Consider the following 27440-nt stretch of genomic DNA (forward strand, 5'->3'; position numbering starts at 1 on the left):
TCAGACACTCTAAGCACTTTTACTATATAAAAAAGTTTATCTATTTTGTTTAAATAACCACAATAATATCAGATTCTTTAAAGAAAATCCTTCTCAAAAATTCATTAATTTAATTTTGTTAATTTAATTTAACCAACTGTAGAACAGAGCTTGAGCAATAGATAAACTGCACAATATGGCATTTTGGCCTTCTCTATTAAAAAAAAAAATTAGTTCAAAATCCAACAATGCCTCCAGCCTATTTGAATTCTATGTTGTGTCAATGAGTATATAATCCATTACACGTAGAAAATATATTTCTAGAGAAAACAGTAACTTTTATTTACCTGACATGGCAACAGTCTGAATTGTCTGAGACATGGTGATAGGCCAAATGACTTGACATGTTTTAGAAGACACCAAGAGATAGTTGATTAACTGTAAATAAATGTTTAGAAATATGTTAATGTATTTTATATTTTAATGGTAGCTCCCACTCTTTCCCCCCCTTCTTTTGGCCACCGAGGGAAATGTAATAACTCTGTGATAATGAAAGTCTTAGCCATGGTGAGAAGTCCAATCTTTACTATACATCAGGGACTAGTTTTTATATGCTTCGATTACTCTAAACCTTTAAACTGCTTTTTCTAGGGCAAATTCTGCCCTCCAAAACTTAATTGGGCAGAATCCTATGTTGACTCAGAGGGAATAAAATGCTCTCAGAGTAAACCACTCACCCATTAATTTTTCCAAGGCATCAAGGTATCATTTAGTACATGGACGGAGGTAATTTACCACATGGTACTTCATAGGAGCTACTGACTGAGCAGTTTATTCCTAAGGAGAATGCAACTCATCCTGGGTCACTATAGAAACAGTATAATAATCAGGATTATTATACTCCGTTTACTCCCTTTTTCTGCCTGAGTCTCTCAGTAACAGCTTGGGGGCCTCATTTATAAACAGCCTGTGCTCTAAGATACCCATGATGCTCACAGTATGAAAACATAGACACACGGTCTATCCTTGGGCATAGTATTATTTTATTATTATTTTATACATATTTGGTACATTTCCTCCAGGGAGCAGAAGGCATTTTATGAACTTTAAATAACCAGTGGGTATAAATCTATGCCACTGTATGTAAGTTATAGATACTTTAATAATAATAAAAACAATATAAGGGTGAAGAATTGGTATTGTTTATTTATAGTTAACACATAAGGAGGAAAAGACATTTCAATAATCATAGAAAATGCAAATGTGAACCTCTTTCCTTGTTTTATTTTTCACTATGGAATTAACTAAGTTTGTGAGTTCGAGACTTTGAGTACAACAGTGTGTTTGGAGTGGCTAGTTAATAAATGTTATTGACCAATCACTGAAATTATATTTTAATTGTATAAAATTGTGTAAAGTGTGTTTAACCTAGATTTCTACAGCCTAGTTATTTCCAGGTTTCCAGGCTTAGGAGAACAATCTTTTCTTGAATATGATGGTAGATTTGCTGGAACCCTTATCTTCCTCGTAGAAACCCATACCCACCCACTGCACCCACAGATAGCTTCTCAGTTCATAAGGGGCTTACATTCTTCAGGTGGCATCTTTCTCTACCGTCTTGCTCCTGGTGAATTTTCCATTTCCACTAGTTTCAGTTCTTAGGCTTCATGAATTATTTTCATACAGCTTTGGCTTCACCTGGCACTGCAGACAGCTCCATGTTTTCATTCCCTCCCTCCCATCCCTCAACACTGTAACCAAAGGACACTCCCGATTTTACAAAGGTTTGGATCCGCTGGGTATAAATACAGCTGGCAGCACAGCAAAGTTCTGTTTAAAATCTAAATCATCTAATTATCCCTCCACTGTAAATTTCTGGCCAACCATGCCACTCTCCCCCCAACCCTAGTTTTTAACGTGCTAAAGTATTGTTAGTTTCTTGCATAACTTTCCATCAAAGGATTCTTCTTACATCCATTTAAAAAAAAATAAATTTATTTATTTATTTTTGGCTGTGTTGGGTCTTCGCTGCTGCATGCGGGCTTTCTTTAGTTGCGGCAAGCGGGGGCTACTCTTTGCTGCAGTGTGCAGGCTTCTCATTGCGGTGGCTTCTCTTGTTGCGGAGCACAGGCTCTAGGCACGCAGGCTTCAGTAGTTGTGGCACATGGGCTCAGTAGTTGTGGCGCATGGGCTTAGTTGCTCCGTGGCATGTGGGATCTTCCCAGACCAGGGTTTGAACCCGTTTCCCCTGCATTGGCAGGAGGATTCTTAACCACTGCGCCACCAGGGAAGTCCTTTATATCCATTTTTTTAGCCAACTTGCATCCACCGAATTTCTGTTTATTTCTTAAATAGTACAATTTAATTCTTATTTGCATAAACTCTCTTAGCCCCAAGGTAATCTCCATTTTTAAACAAATATATACATTAAGGTAAAAGTTTTCTCCCTCATCTCTCCCCATCTCAATCAAAGAAAACTTCTTTTCTTGAACAGAATTCAGCTTCTTCTGTAGAATGTGTCCCAGGTGACATGGGATGGTCCAGGTTTATGCCTTTTTGTGCTGGAGTAATTAATAGTACCCTTTTCACTCTCAAAAGTCCTCCAGTTTTGATGATGGTATTTTACCCACCCACTTGGCAAATATTTTCTTATAGCCTTTTAAGAGTAAAGTCTTAAAACACATGTAACCATGTATAGTCTTAAAACATGTATAGTCTTAAAACATGTATAGTCTTAAAACACATGTAACCATGTATATTAACACACACATGTGTAATGGGATAACAAATTTAAGTGATTCTACAATGCAGAAGGTATGTAGCACCTTAAAATTAGCCTAGTCTTATAATGTAAAATGTTCCTTTGATTACACATTACTTGGTATTAGTTAGCTCTGAAACACTTTACCCCCAACCCAAGAGTTCTTCTTCAAAGTGATATTTGAGTGTTTGCAACATCATGGGAGAGGTGAAGAGATTCTTGCGTAGGATGTTTGCAGGTTTCTTTAGTCCCACACGGGTGTCCCTCTGCGTCTGTGCACTGCCCACCAGCCAGCAGTTGTGTCTGTCATTGTTGCCTGGAGTCATCAAAAGTAGTAGCCTCCCTCAGCTGGGTTGGACCCAGTGATCCTCGCTGGCTGACTTGGCTTGATCTTAGCTCATCTCAGGTACTCTGTGGTCTGGCTGTGCACAGTTCAGCCCCTGCCTAAATTGACTGCCCGGTAGCCTCTCTGAAAAGCCACTTCAGCTCTCTTAGATGTCCCCTCTGGCAAGTACTCCAGCTAGGCTCTCAAACTTCGGAGTTCCTTCGATACACAGAGGAAACAAAGGCATCTCAGATTCCTAAATGGGGAGGCAAGTCAAAATTCCCATTTTCCTCCCCTACTGAGTTATCATCATCTTTTTGTCCCCTTTTGCTCTCCTCCTCCCAACTCCACACACACACACACACACACACACACACACACACACACACACACATATACACACAGGAGTTACTCTGAGCTGAAGTCCTTGCAGGGCATTAGCAGACACACAACTGACCACTCCCTTCTCCTATCCCCATATACTTTTGCCATAAAATAGAAAGTCGCTGGCCTTGCTGTCCTAGGAAGTATTGGTATCTTCCCTACACATTGAGAGAAACCCTCCAGGCTTAAACTGTGATTAAAGATTTAAAGAAATTTAGAAAATATTCCCTCACGGCAGGAGCCCTGCTTGTAAGAAAATGGACTTCTTGTATAATCTCTTTTGAATGTTAGAGGGTGAATTCATTCCTTCTCTTTGCATTCCTTAAATAGCATTTCTAGTTTCCCTACCCTCTACCACACCCCACCTCACCTCCATTTTCACCATAGGCAGACGAGCCTTTGGAAAACAATAGCCTATGTATGGAAACTGAGTGATTAATCAGATAATCCTAATCTTAAATTCTTGAAGGGGAGCAGAATTTGCCATGCTAAAATGTCTCTGGCATATTATTTTAAGCCGGCTATTTTCTAGGAAACAGCATACATGGGGAAAACTCTGAAAACAAAAAGGGAGTTGCCCTTTTGTGAGAAACATTTACATTTGCAAGGGAAATTTCCATTTGTAAGGGCGTCTTCCACCACGTACCTGGAAGAGAAGGATGGCCGAATCTCTAGACACTTATCAATGGAGGAGGCTAGGACTTAAATCTGTATCACAGCCTTACCCTTCTTTACTGTGCTTTTCCTGGTAACCCCATGAATGAGTCTCCCTACCCTCAACATCGTCTTTTGTCTTTGGCTGAGGATAGTATTTAAGGTGAGGGCTTCTGCCATTTGGGTGAGTTACTCGTTTTTCTGGATCTCTCCTATGTATATATGTTATTAAATTTAAAAAAAAAATTTCTTCCTCCCTGACATCCTTATCCATTTTTTCCCTCTAGATTTAAGGAAACGAAAGGCCACAAGATCCTGGCTTGAACTGCCATCAAAGTTTCTTGTGCGTTGCTTCCAAAATTTTAGAAACACTTATGAGCAGACTGCTGAAAATATGTGGCCACTTTGTAGACCCAGCTGCCAATCACAAAATTTTCCATCATTAAGAACAGTATCAGCTCCTAAAACCGTAGCAGTGATGTCTAATTGCCCAGAGAAAGAGTAGAAAAGTGGATAATTTTTTCTTTTTGGCTGGGGCAACAACTATCCATGATATGAAAATGTCATGATTATATTCACGGTACTCATTCTTCTTTAACTGTAGAATTATTATTCTATTACTATTATAGAAATTTCCTATGGACTTTTATATCAAACCTTTGTATATCTACCATTTTTGTTTTTTGCTCTAAAACTGTATTCAAAAAGCATTCTTCGGTTGATCAGAACAAATTCTCATACATCTTCTGATTCTACTTATGACTTTCCCATATGAAAAGGCCAAAAAAGAGGATGTCTGTTCTACTCAGAATTCTCTGGCACATCCTTGCAGTTCACTGAGGAAGAAGGATGGGATTCTTCTGCAGCAGATGATGAACAATAATTATAATCAAATGGTAGTGTATTTCAGAGGACACACATTCAGAAAATAGTTGAAAGAAGCAGTAGAGAAAGGTGGGACTGCTAAACAAATTTTTACAAAAAAGATCTAGAAGGCAAACCTGCAACATAGGATGGTAATTTTCATAAAGGAAAACTGTTATAAATTGGGCCTTCTGGTTTTTTAAAAATACAAGAATGATGCCAAAAACTTGGCCTCTGTGCACCGGTGCTGAATTGAATCATTGAATCTCAGAGACAGAATTTTGGTTGAAGTAAAAAAGAATAGCTTTATTGCTTTGCCAGGCACAGGGGGACACAGCAGGCTCACGCTGTTTGAAAACTGTGTATCGCAACCCCAGAGGCTCTGGTGAGGAGTTGTATAGCAATGGTTCAAGGGCAGGGGTGCTGATACGGATCAGGGTGTGTGCAGGGTCTATATGCCTTTAATCTGGCCTCAGGTGTCTCCTAGTACAGGAATGAACCTAAATTGAGTCCTTAAGCCATGCATACTTACTTAAAATAAGAGAATCTGAAATAAATTTTAAATTACAAATATGGAGGCTGCCTATTTATTTATTTGTTTTTGGACTACTGCTGCTCACTGCAATCAAATGTAAACTCCTTATTAATATGAATAAAACATTGAAGGTGGTTATGCCTTTCTTTTTTCATCCATCCATTCATTTCTTTATTCAAAACCATGTGCCTTTCTCATTTAGAGAAAACAGTAAATGATACTTTTTCACCTGTAATATTCCTGACAGCACCTAAATTCTGAGATTTAGGCATGCATGGGGAAAATTTTTTTCAAAATCCAAGATTAGTCTCTGAATTGAATGCATCTTCACTCATTCACCATATAAAGTACCCACCATAGGTCAGACCTCACACTAGGAAGGGAGATATAATGGCAAGCAGGGAGACGTCAGAGTGCTTGGTCTGAGGCAGGAGATAGATGGGCCCCAGGCTGAGCAGCTGGAACATGTTCCCTGTGGGCAGATACTCCAAGATAAGATAAAGGCAGGGCAGGGAGCAGCTGAGTCCTGCCCAGATAAGAGATAAACAGATCACTTATTTCTCATTCTCGAGTCAAGACATTCCTGACTACACATGCACAGAAAGGCTCCTTGGGGACCAAAAAGGGAGGGGGTACCACCCCATGGTAGGTGGTGTCAATCTTCCCATAGGCCTCTGCACTAGAATACATCTTGGCTAAGAGATGCATGTGCACATGGGGGTGCGGGGGTGCGGGGAAGGGGACCCTGAGTTATACCAAATATGGACTCAGAGCCAGGCAGTGCAAGATAACCAGCCAGAGGAAACCTGGAAGAAATGCCCCAAATAAGTGACTTAAACTACCACGAAGGCACAGCTCTTTCTCTGAGCTCACCCTTGTGTGTCTATTCACACATACTTTCCCCCCCTAATAAACACTTTACTTGTTTCACTACTTTCTGTCTCTTTGCTGAAGTTTATTTCTACAAAGTAGACAAGTCAGGGATCTTGTCACTGGCCTCTGGCCCTCGTGGTCTGGTGGCTAGGATTCATCCCTCTCACTGCCGCCGTCTGACTTCAATCTCTGGCTGGGGAACTGAGATCTTGCTTCAACCCACTGCAGGCCGAGGCCACCCGAGATCAGGTCCAGGAGAGTCAGGGATGATTTCTCAAATGTGGCGACAGCCAAGCTCGCCAATTACAGACAGCATATTATTAAATAGTCCATTTCAACGACATTATGTTTTAGTATTAGAAACATTTTGAAAGATGAAGCCAGGGCCGTGCCAGGGTGGAGTGTGATTTACATTCAGAGCTTAAAAACTCACCCTTCCTTCATCTCATTCTGAAAGGCTATTCAAAGTTTGGGGCAAGGAAGAAAAGTGATCAGAGATGCACTGCCTTTAGGAAAGCAGTTTAATCGAGTGGCGCAACAAAAGACATGACACAGGGGTGAGGAAGTCAAGCCAGTGTGCATAGAACAGTTTGGTAATTTTGGTGTAGGAAAAAATATGGATTTTTTTTTTTTTTTTTTTTTTTTTTTTTGCGGTATGCGGGCCTCTCACTGTTGTGGCCTCTCCCGCCGCGGAGTAACAGGCTCCGGATGCACAGGCTCAGCGCACGGGCACAGCCGTTCCGCGGCATGTGGGATCCTCCCGGACCAGGGCACGAACCCACGTCTCCTGCATTGGCAGACGGACTCCCAACCACTGCGCCACCAGGGAAGTCCCTGGAGTTTTTTTGGACTTGATGGTATAGGGGAGCAGAAGTTGCCACCTCACATATGTCTTTGGCATGCTAATTATTTTAAGCTCATAAAATTCTTCACTGAATGCTCTCCCTGCTTCTGTTCTATGCAGATTTTTTTTCACTACTTAAGTGCACCCAAATACTTTTTACAGGCTAAAATTACAGCCATCATTTGTCTGCTCAACTATTCAAAAATATTTTAAAATTCTTACTATGTAATAGGCACTGTTTTAGTCTGTGGAATCACAAGAATTTATAGGATACACATAGATCTTGCCTTCATTAAGCTTACATTCTGCTGGGGAAGACACACTATAAACAAGAGAGAATGAATAAATAAAAATACTTTCAGTTTTAATAAGTGCTGTGAAGGAAACAAGCAAAGGGAAAAGATAGAAAATAAAAGGGGTCAGGGAGTGAGGAGGTTTCTACTATAGATGGGAAGGTCAGGATGAGGAAGATAGTACCCTTAAGCCAAACTCTAAATGAAGAGAAATAAGTACCATGTGAACAGTTTTGTGAGAAAGCACTGGGTAAACAGAAGGCACTCCAGGCAGCAAAAATAGCATGTGCAAATGTCTTGAAAAGAAACATAATTTGCTATGTGAAAGGAACTAATAGAGCTGATAAAACACCACAGTGGCTAGAGAAGTGCTATCTAATACAGTAGTAATTATATGTGTATTTAAGTTTAAATCTAAATTTAAATTAATATTAAATAAAATTTAAAATTCAGTTTTCAGTGTCACTATCCATGCTTCAAGTGCACTAGAGCTAGGTGAGGCTAGTGGCTACCGTATTGGATGGTGCAAAAACAAAATATTTTCTTCATCTCAGAAAGTTCTGCTGGAGAGTGCATGGATAATACATGGATGAGGGCACAGCAAGTAAAAAGGAGAAAAACAAGAGCAGTGGATGTAGAGAAAAAGACACCAGACAGAACTTGCAGGCCCTTGAACATGCAGTTATCACAGAACATGACCCTTCTCTGAGCCTCTTAATGGCAGGGATAAACCCTGTTGTTCTAGACGAAGGAACATCAAAACATTTTTGATAAATAAGCTAGTAAATGAATGAGTGAAAGCTGAGTTCATTATATCAAATTGATTTAATCTGTTCCAGTCATTTAAAGAGAATGGTTCAAACAAGACTGATGCTAGAATACTGAGGAAATCAAAAAAGAAAGCTATTTGCAAGAGCTCATTTGGATCTTAGCAAGTTAGAAGTTATCTGTTGAAAGTGAGAGTGGCAGGAATGGTTGCTAGGAACAAATGCTATAGGAAATGTAAGGGAGACTTAACAGGTGATTTAAAAAAGCAAACTGAGTTAGATTGCTTAAATTTATAGTACTCTCAATCATCAAGATTTCTCCACTTTCTCTGTGAAAGAAATCTGGAAAGAACATTCATTTGTTCATTCATTCAACAAGCATTTATTGACTACCTGCTTTACGCCAGGAAATATTCTAGATGCTGGCAATCCCATGTCAAAAATGTAAGCAGGGCTTCCCTGGTGGTGCAGTGATTGAGAGTCCGCCTGCCGATGCAGGGGACACGGGTTCGTGCCCCGGTCCGGGAAGATTCCACATGCCACGGAGCGGCTGGGCCCGTGAGCCATGGCCGCTGGTCCTGCGCGTCCGGAGCCTGTGGTCTGCAACGGGAGAGGCCACAACAGTGAGAGGCCCGCGTACCGAAAAAAAAAAAAAAAAAAAAAAGTAAGCAGATGCCCCCAAATAAATAAGTAAATAAATAAATGTAATTTTAGATTTTGACTTACTATAAAGAAATAAGCTGATATAATGAAAGAGTAATTGTGAGCAGGGTGGAAACATTAGATTGGTTATAAAACATGGAGATTGAAAGTAAAATCAACATGTTGGAATATTCTAGTGTGTAACATGACATTGTTGATAATAGAAGCCAATTTTGAGTAGGTAGGCAAGTGGAAGGTATACAAGGAAAAAGCAAAAATGTTTAAAAAGTCTGAAGTTTGAAATAAGAACAAAGATTTGGAAACATAATATACAGCACCATTAGAAGGTAATATGACTGTGGTCAAATAGAAACTCGGAATTGAGATAATGGAATTGGAGCAACTCTAAACAGTAGCAGACATAATTTTTTCTCACTTTTTCTTCAGAATTTAGCTTAATCATGCTTTCACAGGGAAAACCTCCCTTTACCTCTCCAATTAGGTCAACCCTTTAATATTCACAGTCATTGCAGAATACATTTAGCTTTCATAGCATAGTTGTAATTTTAAGTGGCTTTGTTGATGCTTTGACAGGAAGGCTGATGATATGGTCTTTGGAATTGAAGGAAGATGAAAGTAAATAAGTTAAATTGAAGATGATGGAGGTTTGCAAAGAACAGTGGAGTCACGGTATTAGAAGAAATGGTGAGAACATTGATGTGAAAAAAGATGATGCCAGGAGGTGAATTGGACTGGAAAACTGTATCAGGTGCTACAGTCAAGAAAGGTCTAAAGTACGTCAACTAGAACTATCATAATGAAGCCAAGATTACTGAGAAATTTACTCACAATAAAAGAAATCAGTTTTAGGGAATCCTTTCAGGCATAGTGGAATAACACTGAGCCTGGAAAGAGATAATTTGTGATGGGTAGTATTCGGGACATTGCCTGGAGATGTATGGGAAGAGGCATTCTAGTGGGCAGTGTTGTTTCTTTGAAAGGGTGCAGAATTGACTTACCCCAGAATTTCACGGGAGGCAACAGTTACACTGGGGAGGATAGGTCCCAAATTAGGCTGAGCCTCAAGGTTGAGGCATGACTCAGCCTCTCATGGATTGACCTACATTTGTATCATGCTTTAAAATGAGCAAAATAAATTTTAAATGGAGGTACATGGAAATCAAATGTTTTGCCCACTTTTACAGTTGGTAAATGGCCAAGTTTGTTCTCAGACACCAATTCCATTTATTTTATATTATATCGCAAGGTTACAAGTGGACAGATGGTCAGCAGAATGCAGGCCTAAAAGTAGACCATAGCAGATGCAATAACCATAATGATAACAGCTGCAATAGTTACTATTTGTTGAGCATCCATTTTATGATAAGAACTGTATTACGAACTTTTCATGAGGTGTTAGTCATTTGAGCTGGTCACAAATACTTATTTCTCTCTCTCCTTCTGAGTATGTGATAAGATTGTAGTTTCCCACCTTGCTGAACTCGATATGGCCATGTTGCTGTCATTAGCTAATGACTTGTGAAGGGAAATGACATGTGTCACTTTTGTGCTGAGCATTTACTTGTCTGTATGCAATCCTCTGGAGCACTCTTTTCCCTCTGCCACATACCTAGAAATGTTCCAGATGCTGGCTTTTCCAGATAGTGAGGACAATAATGGTGTAGGCAGAACCCCCAGCCACCTCTTGATTAGCCATGTACTGGAATAAAAGACACATCTTTGTTAATAAGCTTCTTGTGAAAATCAAATGAGATGAGATATGTGTAGCATTTAGGAGAGTTTAGACTGTGTTATAGCCAAAAATGACCCAAAATCTTATGGTAGGTGAAAACTACAAAAGCCTTAAAGAGATAGGGAACACTTGAAAGACAAAAAATTGTCATTGGAACCTAAAGAGAGGATCTTTTTTATTCAGTTATAAACATTTCAGAGCCTTGCAAACGCTAAACATATCTAAAAATTGGCGAATTTGGGTAAGGAGACTCTAGGGCATATGCTGAAAGCGCCAACTGGTTTCTTTTAGCTGTATATGATAAGGTATGGCTATAGAAGAGGTGAACTAAAAAGAGTCCTATTCAATTTCTAACAAACCTATAGGAAATATAAAGGACTTAGGAATCACTCAGTTAAAAAAAAAAACAAAAAAAAACACACAACTGTTTCTCATCCTGTCTCTTTGTAACCAGCAAAAGAGTCTCAAAGTAAGAAATGCCTTAAGGCATAAATCCAGGGCATTGCAGTAAACTGTAGCCCCAGAGTAAAGCTGAAATCAAGGGTGTGGCTGGAAGCTCCTTTAGAACACACCAGAAAGATTTACGGCATGCCTAAAAGAACCTGAAGGGCATTGTCCCTCATTACAATGATTCTCAACCAAAGGCAGAAAATAAACTATTTCAAAGAAATTTGTGGGTGAGGAATTTTTTCCTTCTCTTTTTGTCTAGACTGAACCTTAATAAGATTCATTAAAAACTCATGAAGTTTGGGCTTCCCTGGTGGCGCAGTGGTTGAGAGTCCGCCTGCCGATGCAGGGGACACGGGTTCGTGCCCCGGTCCGGAAAGATCCCACATGCCGTGGAGCGGCTGGGCCCGTGAGCCATGGCCGCTGAGCCTGCGCGTCCGGAGCCTGTGCTCTGCAACGGGAGAGGCCACAACAGTGAGAGGCCTGCGTACCACAAAAAAAAAAAAAAGAAAAAAAAAATCATGAAGTTTGAAGAAAATTGTGTTGGCAGAAGCACCACCAGCATGGACTGCTGTTCTAAGGACAGTTCAAAGTGAAAAGAGTCATTAAGGCTCCAGGTAGAGAAGGCTGAGAAAGTTACTCAATGGCAAACATAGGCCATTTACAGTAAAGAGTGAAGGGTAACTCACAGTAAAGAGTGGAGAATCACTCCCAGGGAGCACAACTGCTCTCTAGTCAAGGAATTGATAACTTGTGCTGGCCTGCATTTTGGAATTGCATGGATACTTCTGTCTCTGACCCTCTTTTTGAAGGTGTCTATTGTGGGTATCTCATACTTGTCACCATTTTATGTCAGATGTGTATACTGTACGTATCTTCCCCACACACAGCATACAAAATATGTTAGTACTGTGGGAGACAGATAACTTGTCATTATTTCATAGGCCTTAAGATCAAACAGAATGATGTAACTTGACCCAGTTTAAATAAGTTCCTCAACTTCAAGTTTGAGCCAGTGTGGTAATAGGATGAGATTTCACAGGTCTTGGGTGGGAGATGAGTAAATTTTGCATGTATTAGAGACGTGGCTTACTGGGGACCAAAGGGCAGAGAGTGGTAGTTTACGAAAATAGGCTGAAAATGAGCCACACCTCTCAATATTCATGACCCTATTCAGTCCCCTCCACTTAAATCTGTCTGACTCAGAACTGACCAATAGAATGTATAGGAAATGATTCTGTGTTATTTCCGAAACTATGTCTTAAGAAGTCTCGTAGCTATACCTGGGCTTCTTGGAACACTCACTCTTGGAATTCAGCTGCCATGCTATGAGAGGCTCAAGACACATGGTGAGGCCATGCGTAGGCATTCCTATGGATAGCCCCTGCTGAACTTCCTGCCAACAGCCAGAATCAATTGCTAGCCATGTGAATGATGCATCTTGGAAATTCAGTCCACTGGAACCTTCAGATATCTCCAGCTCAACTCTTAAGAGAGTGTGAACGACATCAGAGATCCCAAGTCAAAACCACCCAGCTGATCCCAGTTCATAAATGTCACTGTCAGAATAATACAATTTTGTTTTAAGTTACTAAAAATCTCTAAGTTGTGGTGTGGTTTGTTACTCATGGAGATACAGTCAGAACAGACACTTAACATTGTCCATATACGTGTTCTAATTTCCATTGTAGATCATAAGCACCTTGAGAATATGATCTGTATCTGATTCATTTTTGAATCAAATATAGTGCACAGTATGTTTTGCATATATATTCAGTAAATATTTATTAAATGAATGAACAGTTTCTTCCTACACTACTAGTATCCTACAGAAACTTTATCTTTAAACAAAGCACAGCAAAATAAATAAAAATAATTAGCAGAAAATATGCTTGTTGTGTTATAATGTCTTTGTTTCTCTGTTTTCTAATATGTGTGATAATAACATTTTTTTTCCCAATTTTAGATGTGGACCACTGCTTCTGAGAAAATAAGCATCATCAAACAGAGAATAAGATTTTTGAATCAGAAAGATTTTGGTTGTATTCTGCTGTGGACTTCTAATTGTTTACTCTTCAGTGAGTCATTTACTGAACTTTAGTAAGGCATTCAATTATTAATTTTCATCACTTGTGAAATAGAGAAGAATCTATCTAGTTCATAACATTGTTCTAAAGATTATACAAAATTATGTTTTAAAGGACAGTGCCTGGCATACAGCAAAGATTAAGTATATAGATATTATTTTTAATTTTGTTTTTTTAATTTGCATATAGTAAAACTGACCTTCTTTTGGTAAATAATTCTATGGATATTAACACATGTATAGTTTTATGTAACCACCACCACAATTTAGATATAGAACAGAGTCATCACTCCCAAAACTCTGTTGCTATTCCTTTATAGTCACACCCTCCCCCCATGCCTACCCCTTGCAACCACTGATCTGTTTTCCATCACTGTAGTTTTGTCTTTTCTAGAATGTCATATAAATGGAATTATACAGCATGTAACCTTTTGAAAATGGCTCCATTCACCCAGCAATCTGTCTTTTTAGTTGGTGTGTTTAAACCATTTACATATAATGTAATTATTGACATGTGCTTCGAATTGTTAGAATTTAGGTAAAGCATTTTAGTATTTGTTTTCTTCTTATTTTTTCTATTTTCCTTCCTCTGTCTCTCTCTCCTTTCCTGGTAGTTTTGGATTGTTTCATCTTTTAATTTCCATTTTTAAACTTATTGATTGAGTTTTCTATTATATCTATTTGTAGACATTTTTTTCCAGTGATTTCCTTAGAGATTACAATATAGATACTTAACTTTTTGCATTCTATTTATAATTAATATTTATCACTTCAAGTGGAATATAGAAACCTTACCACCATATAGGTAGGACCTTTTCACCTTCCTCTTTATGTTGCAGTTTTCATATATATATTACATTTACATATATAGAAAAGCTTATCTGACCATGTTAATTTTTGTTTTCAACCATTATACATATATATATATATATATATATTTTTTTTTTTTTTGCAGTACGCGGGCCTCTCACTGTTGTGACCTCTACAGTTGCGGAGCACAGGCTCCGGACACACAGGCTCAGCAGCCATGGTTCACGGGCCCAGCTGCTCCGTGGCATGTGGGATCTTCCCGGACCGGGACATGAACCCGTGTCCCCTGCATCGGCAGGCGGACTCCCAACCACTGCGCCACCAGGGAAGCCCCATTATACATATTTTAAAGAATTTAAGAAAAAATAGTTTAATATATTTATCCAGATATTTACCATGTCTGTTTCCTTTGTTCCTGGTGTTTCAAGTTTCTCTCTAGTATCATTTTTCTTCTGGCCGGTCTACTGGAAGTAAATTCTTTTTGTTTTCCTTAATCTGAGAACATCTTTATTTCACCTTTACTCTTAAAATATATTTTCAGTGGACACAGAATTCTAGGATGACAGTTCTTTACTTTCAGCACTTTAAAAATGTTCCATTTCCTTCCCATCAACATGGATGCTGATGAGAAATCCATAGTTATTAGAATCATCAGACACCTATATGTTATGCATCATTTCTCTCTGGCTGTTTTTAGCTATGTTTGTTTGGTCTTTAGTTTCATTATCATGTGTCTGGGCATGGATTCTTTTGAGCTTATCCTCTTTAGAACTTGCTGAGTTATTCAAGTTTGTATATTTAGACCTTTCAACAAATGTTGGGAATTTTCAGCCATTCGAATATTTGTTTTCTGCATCACATTCTTTCTCCTCTCCTTCTTTGACTCCATTGACAAATGCTAGATGTTCTGATATTGTCCCACCAGTCCCTGAGGCTCTGTTTATTTATTTTTATCTTTTTACTTTCTGTCATTCAGATTGGATAATTTTTAATGATTTATCTTCAAGGTCACTGACTCTTTCCTGTGTCACTTTTATTTTGGTTATTGTATTTTTCAGTTCTAAAATTTTCTATTAGTCTTTTTTACATCTTATCTTTCTTTGCTGAGAATTTCTATCTTCCCATTTGTTTTAAGTGTTCAGCCTTACTCCTTGGGGGCAGAGTTATAATAGCTGCTTTAAAGACTTTGTCTGATAATTCGAAGATATGTGTCCTCTCAGCATTGACATCTGTTGATTGTTTTTATTGCTTGTGAGCTGATATTTTCCTGGTTCTTCATATGCCTGATTCTTCATTTGGATTGTATCATGGACATTTTGAATATTAGGTTATGAGACTCTGGGTCTTATTTAAATCCTATGATAATAGTCAAATTTTTGTTTAGTTTTGTTTTACTAGGCAATTGACCTACTTAGGTTCAGGCTACAGTTTCCATCCCACCTTCTGTGGGCTGTGGTTCCAGTGAAAATCTCTTGCACAACTAACTCAGTGGCTAGTCTTGGACTTGAGAAGAGGTTTTGACCGTAGTTCTCAAAGCCTTTGGGATGCTGGTTGTGTACCAGATTCACACATGCATAGCATGAGGATGATGCTCATAGCATGAGGTGAGTAGTTCACACACCATTTTATGCAATATCTTGCTAGAGTTCCCTTCTCTCTGTGGTCTCTTCAATACTTTCTGGTCCTCTGGGTCCCCATTTCATGGTCTTCTAATCAGAAAACCAGGCCTTTAGTGCCCCTATTTTTCCACTTTCCACAATTGATACTGTAGCTGAGGCTTAGTAGGAAGAGGACAAAGAAGGAATAAAAAGCAAAGTATCTTCATCTCTAGTTCTTTGAATCACAGCTCCTTTGGTAATAAAGGAACGTCTCTTCCTTCAGTATTTTAGGTGCCTGCTCAGCTTCTGTGCCACTGAGGTCTTGCCTGGAGGCTGGGACAGGAGAGGAAAGAAAAGAAAACAAAGGATTTAATCCTATTCTTTCTGGACCTTAGGAGTCTTCTTTACAACCTCTTGGTACAGAAAATGAGGCTTTCTCTATCCCTGCTGGGTGGCACTGCTAGGTTTCAAGTTGCCTTTGAGTCCATGGCAGGTGATAACAGATGGGGGGAAAAGGGATATTTACCTCTGGTTTGGTGGTACATCAAATTCTGGAATCCTTCCCAAATCTTTCTGCTACCATTTATTTTAAGTGTCAGATAGCTATCTGTCTATCTATCTATCTATCTATCTATATCTCTCTATCTTCTGTTCAGAGTTTAATATTTGCATTCAGTTGGAGAGAGAGGGTAGAGTATGCTTACTTCATCCTCCTCAGAACTGGATTCACTATAGAAATTATTTGAGCAAATATCTACATAATATAGAAATAACTTTTTATGTGCTATAGCCAAGGTCTAAAAATAATTCTTAGTATTAAATGAACATGTGAAATATTTTGAATATATTTGATATAGAATCATTCATAAAAGTACTATGTAATAATGTAGTCATTTGAAATGATAAAAGCTTTATATATTTAAGTAATTATATTTTACATTAAACTAATCATGCTCCTGTGATAGAGTTCAATTTTATAAGTGTTAAGGGTATTTGTTTGTTATATGTCAAATTCATATTCCCCAGGTGACAAGAAAAATATTTGATAAAATTACAAAGAAAAAGAACTGAAAAAAGAAATTAAAAAAAAGAATCACAAGGAAAAAATAGGAAAATAATACTAGTGACTAAAATGTTAAGAAATTTAGCCATTCAACATATTTGGATATGGCATTCTATTAAACATATTGCCATTTGTTTTCCTCAATAACTGGGATTCATGATTGAAAGCTTCATTTTTCACTGTGTTGTGGGCATTGTTCCATTCCTTCAACTAGAAAAACGAACTCATAGATCAGAAAACAAATTAAGATTTAAGGAAAAATGGCCCCAACAGTACACTCTGTTGAAAGCCAAGAAAGAAAAAGAACTATAAGGCAATGTAAATCAGTCTGTCTTGTTAAGAAAATCTAAAGCACTACTTAAAGACATAAGGGAAATACAACTTTCATGCCAACTGTGGTTTCTACCTATTGTTGAGTCTAATGAATGGTTATTTCCCTTCTAATGTTTATTCTAGAATAACAATAAAGGTCATTGATCTCAAATTCTAGGTTGTTTTTGCCAACCATCCACCTACACTTTTATATTGTTTTTTATATAACGTTTTAAAATTTTCTCCAAATCTGCAAACAATTTTTCCTTTTTTAAAGAAAAATTTCTTAGGTTTTACAGTAATCATTTGTCACTCTATAATCAAAGCTAAAAATCCAGGACAGCACATATTCTTAGGTTTTCTTTTGACATTGTGTTAGAGAATTTTTTGTTGTTTTACTTTTAAGTCATGTGCTAACAATCTGTTTTTCTCTGCTAAGTTTCAGGCCATCTCTACAGAGAAATAAACCATGTCTTTGGAAATAACATATTTTGTTAAAAAAATGGAAGAAAGTGTTCTTTGTCAATGACAGGTTGAAACCTAGTTCAGAATGCCCGTAGTAAAGAGCTTATTTTTGTGGCTTTCTATTTTTCAGCTGAATGCAAATGTATGATGTTCCTCATAAGTGATAAAATGCTTTCATTGGATTTCAAGAAAAAAGGAGATGTTAATCTGGGCCCAACATTCTTATCACCATAAGCTTCAATAAAACAGAAGCTTCACATCAGTAATCTAAGGAAAATGTAAGAAGCTTTGGCAAAGGGTCACATTGCTCAACCTGGCTCTGAATAAGAAATTCATATCCACAAACCTATATTCTGTGCTCTGTCAGCAAATATTCCAAAATATCCCTATCTTAAACCTCCCTTTTCATCTTGTTCTTGGTGTTGCCTTATCCTTGGCTCTCCACATCAATAAGAGCATTCTAACATACTGGAACAGAACTTGTAAGACCTTTGAACATTTACATAAAAAATGTTATGTCATCAATGCAGAGATACATGAGTTTTAAAGCAAGCTAGTGAATCAAGGCAATTTGATCCCAATGTGGATGATATCAAACTTGTTTTAAAATTTTACCAATATTTGCTGCCTGAGAAATACATATAATATGCAGATGTAATCATTTTTTATTCATTCAATAAATATGTTTTGAGTACCTACTATACACAGTCAGTATTCTAGGCATTAAGAATGAATAAGTCAAATAAAAATCTCTGTCAGAAGAACTTACATTCTACTTGAAGAAGATAGTGGATTAGCATAATAAATAAATTATAAAGCAATTAAGTACTATAGAAAGAAAACAAATCAAGATAAGAGGACGGGAGAGAGCCAGGGCTGGGGTTGCAGTATCAAGTATTACAAATACGTCACATTTGGGCAAAGACTTGATAGAAGTAAGGAAATGATTCTTTTGGTTAGCTGACGGAAGAACATTCCAGACAGAGGGAACAGCCAAGGCAAAGCCCTGAGACCAGAATGTGCCCAGACTGTTGGAGAAACAGCCAGGATACTAATGTACACTGAGGAAGAAAGCAGCAAGAGATAAAATTAGAGAAGGAAGAAGGGCTTGAAAGCATGTGGCCCTTGTAGGCCATCGAACAGACATTGACTTTGTACTCTGACAGGGGAAGTCATTAGCAGGTTCTGGGAAGAGGAGAAACTTGAGTATGGTTGCTTTCCAAAATATTATGCCTAGCTGCCCTATTGAATATAAATAGAGAAAAGTGATGGAGGAAAGGAATGAAGCAGGGAGGCCAGAGAGAAGACTCTTGCAATAATCTAGGTAAAAGATGATGATGGCTTGGACCAGGATAGTAACAAAGGAAGAAGTGAAAACTGTAGGGTTTTAGATATATTTTAAAAATAGAATCTACAGAGTTTACTGACAAATTGAATGTTATATGTGTAGAGAGGAGTCATGGATGGCTCTAAGTTTTTTTTTCTTTTTTTTTTTTTTTTGCGGTACGCGGGCCTCTCACTGTTGTGGCCTCTCCCATTGCGGAGCACAGGCTCTGGACGTGCAGGCTCAGCGGCCATGGCTCACGGGCCCAGCCGCTCTGCGGCATGTGGGATCTTCCCGGACCGGGGCACGAACCCGTGTCCCCTGCATCGGCAGGCGGACTCTCAACCACTGCACCACCAGGGAAGCCCGGCTCTAAGATTTTTGGACATGAAATCTGAAGGAATGAAATGTCCATTCATTGAGATGTGGAAGACTAAAGGAGAATAAGGTTTTGGGGGAGAAGGTGAGGAGTTCAGAAGTCTGTTTTATATGTTAAATTTACATTATCTATTAGAAATCCAAGTTGAGATGTCAAGAAAGTATTTGGACATACAGTTTTATAGATAAGGTGAGAGGTCTGGGTTGAATATATGCATTTGGGCATTTTCAATATGTAGATGGTATTTAATGCATTTAGACTGGTTGTAGTCACGAAAGGAATGAATGCAGAGAAATTAGAGAGGAAAATGCTTTGGGAGAGTTAGTGAACCTACTTCCAATCTCCTCATTCTCTCCTGAACCCATTCCAGTTTGAATTTTGCCTCAGTACCCCAGGATATAAATTCTTTTCAAGAACACAGTGACCACCATGTTGACAAAGAAAATGATCCAAACTCAGTCTTCGTCTTAACCTCTCAGCAGCATTTGACTGCTCTCCTTCAAATACTTTCTTCTCTTGGATGTCAGGATACCACACATTCTCCTGGTTTTCCTCTTATCTTATCGACTACTTCCTCTTTGTCTCCTTTGCTGTATTTCCTCATCTTCTAAACTTTGAATAATGGAGTGTCCCAACTCTCAGTCTTCATGCAAATTCTTTATCTACATCCCTTCTCTAGGGGTTCTCATCCAGTCTCAGAGCTTTAAATTCCATTAATATGCCAACAACTCCATATTTTCTATTTCTAGACATCTTTTCTAAACTGAAGTCTTTATCCAGTTGCTGACTAGATTTTCCACATGGGTGTTGTCTTAGCTTTAGGCAAGGAGCTTGTGTTCCATTATTTTATTATGGAATACTACCTCAGGGATAAGCAAGAAATTAGGGAGCGTCAAAATAAGGATCCATCATGGAGCTTACTACTTCCAAGTCTGACTAATTATTCCATCCTTTGGGACATACCTATATTTCATGGAGAAAGAGAGAAGAATATATTCGCCAGTTCCTGCCTTTTATTGGTCAAGGATTCAAATCAAGAGCCATCACTCCCCACTCCCTGCTTACAGATATCACGTGTGGGAAATACATGAGATCTTCAGCATCCTACACCATATTGTCTATGGAGAAGTCCCAGGGAAGGAGGCAAAATACTTGAGGCATGAGCAGTAAATGACACTCTGATAGGACATGTCATTCGATAAATTGACAGGCCCTGAATTGCCTGCTGCTAGGATGCTGTGGTCTGCAATGGTGTCAATGGTAATGGTGACCTGTCTCCAAGATTACAGGAATAGTTCAGGTCATTTCTTGGTGTTCTACCATCAGAAAATAGATATGCTGGGCTGTGTTGATCCAAAGGGTGCAGAAGTCAATTAAACAGATATCTTTAAGATATTAAATGTAACATACTCCAAATGAACTTCAAATGGTCTACTTCCAAACCTGCTTTTTTTTCCCGCAGTTAATTTCTGTTCCCTCCCTGTAGATGCTTGAAGTCCAAAACTCGGACCCATCCTTGACTCTTTCTCTCACATCCGCATGTAGTCTGTCAGGAAATCAGTTATAGGCAACTCACTTCTTTCCCTACATCTTCTTTCTTTTAGGTTACTGAAAAGTTCCCCAGGAAGTCTTCCTGCTTTTATCTTTGTCTCCCTATAGTAACTCAGGTCATCTGACAGAGTAATCCTTTCAAGATGTAAGTCAGCTCATGCACCCTTTCTGATGAGCTTTACAATAGCATCCAAATGCACTCACAGTAAAGTCCCCAAAACTTTCATGGTGCTCTGTGATCCACTCCCACCCTGTCAATTTCTCTGACTACTCTCCTCCACATTTCTCTGCATCAGTCACACACCAGTCATACGGATTTCCTTTCTGTTCTTCAAGCAGGCTAAGCATAATTCCCATGGTCTTCGCACTTGCAGTTTCTTCAGTCTGGAATGTTACTGTTTAAGAAAATCTGCCTAAGTGCCCTCCCTCACTGCCTTTAGATCTTAGCTCAAATGCACTACTTGGGAGAGACCTTCTCTGAGGACCCTAGAAACACTCCTTTTCCTCCATTCCCTCTCATGTGCTCATTAACTATATTCTCCCCTGAGATATACATTTGTTTCTTTCCTTTTTGTCTGTATCTTTCACTAGAATGTACATTTCTCAAAAGCAGAGAATTTTCCTGTGCTATTAACTACTGAATCCCTAATATGTTTGCCACATAGAAGGTGCTTAGTGAATATACCTTGAATGAAAATGGCATGGATGGCATTTTGCACTATGTGAATAATGTTTTTTTTCTTTTTTTCTCATTATTTCATTAGCAAAACAGAATATTAGCATCTCTAAGCAGGAAATAGAGCCTGACCACCCATAATCCTCCAAGAGCCCAAAAAAAAAAAAAGGAAATGGAAAAATAAGGCATCAAAATATATCTAATTTTCTGTTAACACCCACTGTCTCATTTACTTTAAATCCTCTGTGACTTCTTTTAAGCTCTTTAATGAGGTGGACAATAATATCAAGTTTTCATTAGTAAGCTGGTAGGTGAAATGTAAAGAAAAATTAAATATACTGAAATAATTTCTCCAACTAATCAGTATCTTGTTATTATGCAAAATGGAAGGCAGTAAGCTATTATTACTGCTTGTAAGACTTTGAATTAGTCTAAAGAGTTCTCTAAGGCAGGTGTCCCCAACCCCTGGTACCAGTCCCCGGCCTTAGGAATGGGGTCGCACAGTAGGAGAGCGAAGCTTCCTCTGCGGCTCCCCATCGCTCCCCATCACTCGCATCACGTCCTGAACCATCCCCAGTTTTTTGTGGAAAAATTGTCTTCCACGAAACGAGTCCCTGGTGCCAAAAAGGTTGGGGACTACTGCTCTAAGGGATACATAAAATAGATATTTTATATTATTCTGTAATTATCCAGAAACAAAACTGTGCTTTGCAGAGTTGTAAGACCAATTTTCACTTTTAGAGATTATTAATCCTTTGCATAGCATAGTCAGTACACAGATTCAGAACAATGAATTATGTCTGGATTTTTATTTTTCACCCATGTCAACTATCTGAACATATCGAATCATGAACATTTTTTTTTTTTTTTTTTTTTTGCGGTGCGCGGGCCTCTCACTGTTGTGGCCTCTCCCGTTGCGGAGCACAGGCTCCCGACGCGCAGGCTCAGTGGCCATGGCTCACGGGCCCAGCCGCTCCGTGGCATGTGGGATCTTCCCAGACCAGGGCACGAACCCGTGTCCCCTGCATCAGCAGGCGGACTCTCAACCACTGCACCACCAGGGAAGCCCCCGAATCATGAACATTCTGTACTCAATTTAATTAGTTAGATAAGTTGTTGAACTCAAAGGGATTTTTGAATAATCTGTATCAGTTATTATCATAATGATACAATAGCTATATTATATTGATCATGCAAAACATAAACCATATATTTCTCTCCTGCTCAAAAAATTCTAAAAGCTTTCCATAACATACATTTTTGGCACCTCCTACCAACACTCCATATGGTCAATCTTTCAAATGTTAACCTTTGTAATGGGTATATAGTAATATCACTTTGTGCTTTAGATTTCATCTCCCTCATGACTAATAATGTCAAGTATTTTTTCATGTGTTTAGTTGTTTTGTGTGAAGTGTCTATTCAAATTATTACCCTTAAATATGCCAATCTTAATAACTGGTGCTTGTGGTCTTAAAAAGAATGTGTATTCTGCTGTTGTAAGATAGATTGTACAATAAATGTCTATATCTAATTGATTTCATGTCTACTTATTCTATCAATTATTGAAATTTTCAGTATTTGTACTTTTACAATACTATATTTTGACAGTATTTGCACAATAGCAACTGTAAAATTTTCTATTTCTTCTTGTATTTTTTAATGTGTTTTGCTTTGTGTATTTTCCTTCACAGATTTTTAAATAAAGCATTTAAGATTTTTATGTCCTGTTGATAAATTGACCCATTTATCATTATGAAATGACCATCTTTATCAGGTAATATTCTTTTCCCTGAAATCAACTTTTTCTGATATTTATATAGCCACTCCAGATTTCTTTTGATTAATGTTAGCTGTCTCCATCCTTTTACTTTCAAAGTACTTCTGTATTTGTACTTAAAGTAGGTTTCTGTTTTGCTACATATAATTAGATTTCACTTTAAAAAAGTCTAATCCATCAGTCTCTGCATTCTAATTGGAATGTCTTCACCTTATCCATTAATGTGCTTTTGGATATGGTAGAGTTTGAGTCTACTATCTTGCTACTTGTTTTCTGGTTGATTAATCTGTTCTTTATTCCTTTTTGTCTCCTTTTCTGCCTTCTTTGGAGAGTTATGTATTTTTCCTGATTTATCTTATCTCATTTGTGTGTTATTAAGCCCTAATTACTTCTTCCAGTAGTTGTTAAAGGTATAAAGTATACATGTTTAACTTATTGCAGTCTTCCTTCAAGTAATATTCTATCATTTCACACATAAGAATATTATGATAGCATTTTCCGTTTCTCCTCCTATCTCAGACTTTGTGCTATTGTCTTTGTGTGTTCTACTTAAATATACATTATAAACCACATAATACATTGTGTTATTTTTGCTTTAAGCAGCCCCCTTTTAAAGATATCTTTAAAAGTAATAAAATACGTATTTTATATTTATCTGTACACTTTCCATTTCCAGTGCTTTTTATTTCTTTTTGTAGATCCCTGTTTCTCTCTGGTCTTATTTCTCTTCTTCCTGAAAGACTTCCTTTAATTTAACATTTCTTTAATTATAATTCATGGTAATGAATTCTCTCAACATTTTTTTTTTTTCTTTGCGGTACGCGGGCCTCTCACTGTTGTGGCCTCTCCGGTTGCTGAGCACAGGCTCTGGACGCGCAGGCCCAGAGGCCATGGCTCACTGGCCCAGCCACTCCGCGGCATGTGGGATCCTCCTAGACCGGGGCACAAACCCACATCCCCTGCATCGGCAGGCGGACTCCCAACCACTGCGCCACCAGGAAGCCCTCAACATTTTATGTCTGATAAGGTCTGTATTTCACCATCGTTGTGAAAGCAACTTTTTTTGCAGAGTGTAGAATTCTAGGTTGACAGTGTTTTCCTATCAGTTCTTTAAAGTTGCTCTATATCCTCTGGCTTGCATTATTTCTGACACAAAGTCTGTTGTCATTCAGCATCTCTGGCCTCTACTCACTCACTCCCTCAGTTTTGACAATGAAAAATGTATCTGGACATTGTTCAATGTCCCCTGGAGAGATTGAAGTAGTCCCCAGTTTAGAACTACTGATTTATATTTATCATATCTTTTGTTCTCTAGTTGTTTTGTGCTTTTTAACTGACTGAAAGTAATTTTATCATGAGGTACCTTGCAGTAGTTTCCTTCATGTTTCTTGTGGTTGGTATCTTTGAGGTTCTTGAAACCCTGGCCTTATAGTTTTCATCAATTCGGAACTTTTCAGTCGTAAGTTAAAAAAAATATTTTTCTATCTTCTTTCCTTTCTTTGCTTCATCAGCAGCTTCAATTACATGGACATAGCCTGCTTGAAGTTGTCCCGCATCTCACTCATGTTCTGTTAATTTTTTCAGTCTTTTTTCTCTCTGTGTTTTATTTTGGATATTTTCTAGTGCTATGTCTACAAGTTCACTAATCTTTCACTCCACAGTTTCTAATCTGCTGTTAATCCTGTGAAAGGGTTAGAGATATGATGAATAACTGCTTTGGTGGTAGGAGAGTGCTACTGATGCACTGAAATCATCCTAACCTCATAGAGTTTTTGGAAGGAAGGAATTCTGTGATCCAGACATGGGTACATAGGAGAGCACCACAGGCTATCATCTTGGTTTATGGTCTCTGCAGAATGAGGTGCTAAGTGGAGCTGTATCATTATTAGTGGATAGGAAAGGAGAACCAGCAACTACAAGGAAAGGATATGCATCTTCTTGGGTAAAGTGTATTCCAGAATGGAATGCAGGCAAAATATCTTTGAATAGCCTCTAAAACACTGTCAACTTTAATCTTCTAAACATCTACTCAAGTACACCAACTCTGCCAAGACCAGAGCATGAACCCAACCAGCCAGATAGGAATTCACCTATCCTCTGTACCTGTTCTCCCTCTCCCAGCTTCAATCAAAGTAGCAGGTAATGAGGAAGTGAGCAAAGAGAGAATAGATAGCAGAAGCACCATGCCTCCCATCTCCACCACTTCCAAGCAACTGCACAAAATAGGAAAGAGGAGATTTAATTGTAAATTAAGCAGAGTTTTTTTTTATTGGAGTATAGTTGCTTTACAATATTGTTTTAGTTTATACTGTACAGCAAAGTGAATCAGCTATACGCATATATATATATCCCCTCTTTTTTGGATTTCCTTCTCATTTAGGTCACCACAGAGCACTGAGTAGACTTCCCTGTGCTATACAGTAGGTTAAGCAAAGAGTTTTGATCATTACATAGCGCAACACATTCTAAGTATTGAATTGTGACTAGGTTGTAACTGAAATTAACCCCAAAGAGGTTAGCTGCCTCTTTAAGACGTACAGCTACTAACTGAAAAAGTTAGAATACATTTCAATTCTAATTCCCATATCATCTAATAACCAAATGATCCAAGTCTCTGTATTTCATATAAAGAGCCACAGCATAAAAAGATTTCTAGGGCAAGGGACATAACCCTCAGCTTTCCAACCTACAAATAGGATTAATAGTAACTGTTGGTTCAATTGTCTTATAATCTCATTCAGTCAAACAAAATTCAGTGCTATGTTTAGAGACCTTATATATTCTCAATATTTTAGGACAATTCTGTGTAACACGTTCTTTTAGTCATCAAATTATTGAATATGAACTAAATGTATATTTTTTTATAATATTTTATGTAAACAAACTTAGAATTATCCTTTCTCAGATGATGCATCACATTTTAAAATTCATTCATTGATACATATAACAAAGAGGTACCTGAGCCCTCCCATGAGCCTGGCAGAAGGCTAAGTGTTAGGAATATAGCAGTGATCAACACAGCCACAGTCCATGCATAATGAATTGTATAATCCTGCAAATAAAATGTACAGGAACAAGAAACTGCAATTGTAAATTTTATTACAAAACATAAGTGCAACATGTTTATAATAGGAAAGCCTAATCTGCTTACAAGTGTTAGGGATGGTTTTCCTAGGGAAGTGATATTTAGGTTGAGTCCAAAGAAGGTGAGTAGGAAAAAACTAAATGAAGATGGGATTGAAGATGGAGTAGGGGACTGCTTAGGTCACTAATATACATTTGTCACATATCAATCAATATAGCCTGGGGCAGGTTGTGTTGTTGGAATTTTAGTTTTTTATAATTATAAAATGATTTGGTTTTTGTTTAAAATGCAAATGGTATGAAAGAGAGATACGAAATATAAATTAAAATCTCCCTACAATTTCTATGACTGCAACTAACAGCTTGGGGTATGTCTTACAAGATTATTTTCAATTTATCAAATATTATGGACACATAAACATCTCAGATAGGATCATACTATAATAAGGTTCTACCTGTACCATAAAACTTCTAATGGACCTCTATTTATGTCAATAAATATAAATGTAAACAAACTTTTTCCTTGTTTATGGAGTGTCAAAATTGATTGTCAACATTGTTTCCATTAAAAAAATATTACCAACTGTGCTGGAATACTATTCTTTGTATACATTTTATGCATTTTCCTGATTATTTCCAGAATAAATTACAAGAGTTGGAATTCTGGGTCAAATTTAAAATTTGATGTTTAGAGAAGGCAGTTTATAAATCATATAAATTCTGTAGGTAATATGTTGACTTTTTAGATAATGGATTCTCATTCATTTCTTACCAAGAAATACATTATAATAAAATATATCTGAAGGCCCTTTGGTTGTACTCCATGTTTATTCAGAATATCAACCCACTAGGATACATAAATATGAGGCCAATTGGCCAAAATGAAACAAAAATGCCCAAATGTAATTAATCAACATTCACTAGCTTCATAGGAATGTTGCAGAGGGAAGTAATGACACTAGATGTGGGCTTTGTTTGAGTGATAATTACTAACCAAAAAATAAAATGTGAATTTACTGTTTCAATTTTAAGATTTGCTTTTCTTGCATTTAGCCTGGTGTCTTTGGCAGTTTGATTCCTGCAGTATAACTTTGGATAATATTGATAAATTTTAACACAATTTGGCATACTAAAATATACTTCTCTTGATTTGAGATAACCTGCCATATTGAAACAAAGATATGGACAATA

At 37.8% G+C, this 27440-nt stretch overlaps 1 long non-coding RNA gene across 1 annotated transcript in view; it reads right to left on the reverse strand.

Annotated features, from left to right (window-relative positions):
• Positions 1-15882: 15882 nt before the first annotated feature.
• The window catches only part of LOC307191039, a 92409-nt gene continuing 80851 nt past the window's right edge, over positions 15883-27440 (reverse strand). The window contains exon 3 of the long non-coding RNA XR_013829585.1: positions 15883-15948. This is a non-coding gene — a long non-coding RNA (uncharacterized lncRNA). The remainder of the gene's footprint in view (positions 15949-27440) is intronic.

Source organism: Stenella coeruleoalba, assembly GCF_951394435.1.
Source record: "Stenella coeruleoalba genome assembly, chromosome: 1".
NCBI classification, from domain to species: domain Eukaryota; kingdom Metazoa; phylum Chordata; class Mammalia; order Artiodactyla; family Delphinidae; genus Stenella; species Stenella coeruleoalba.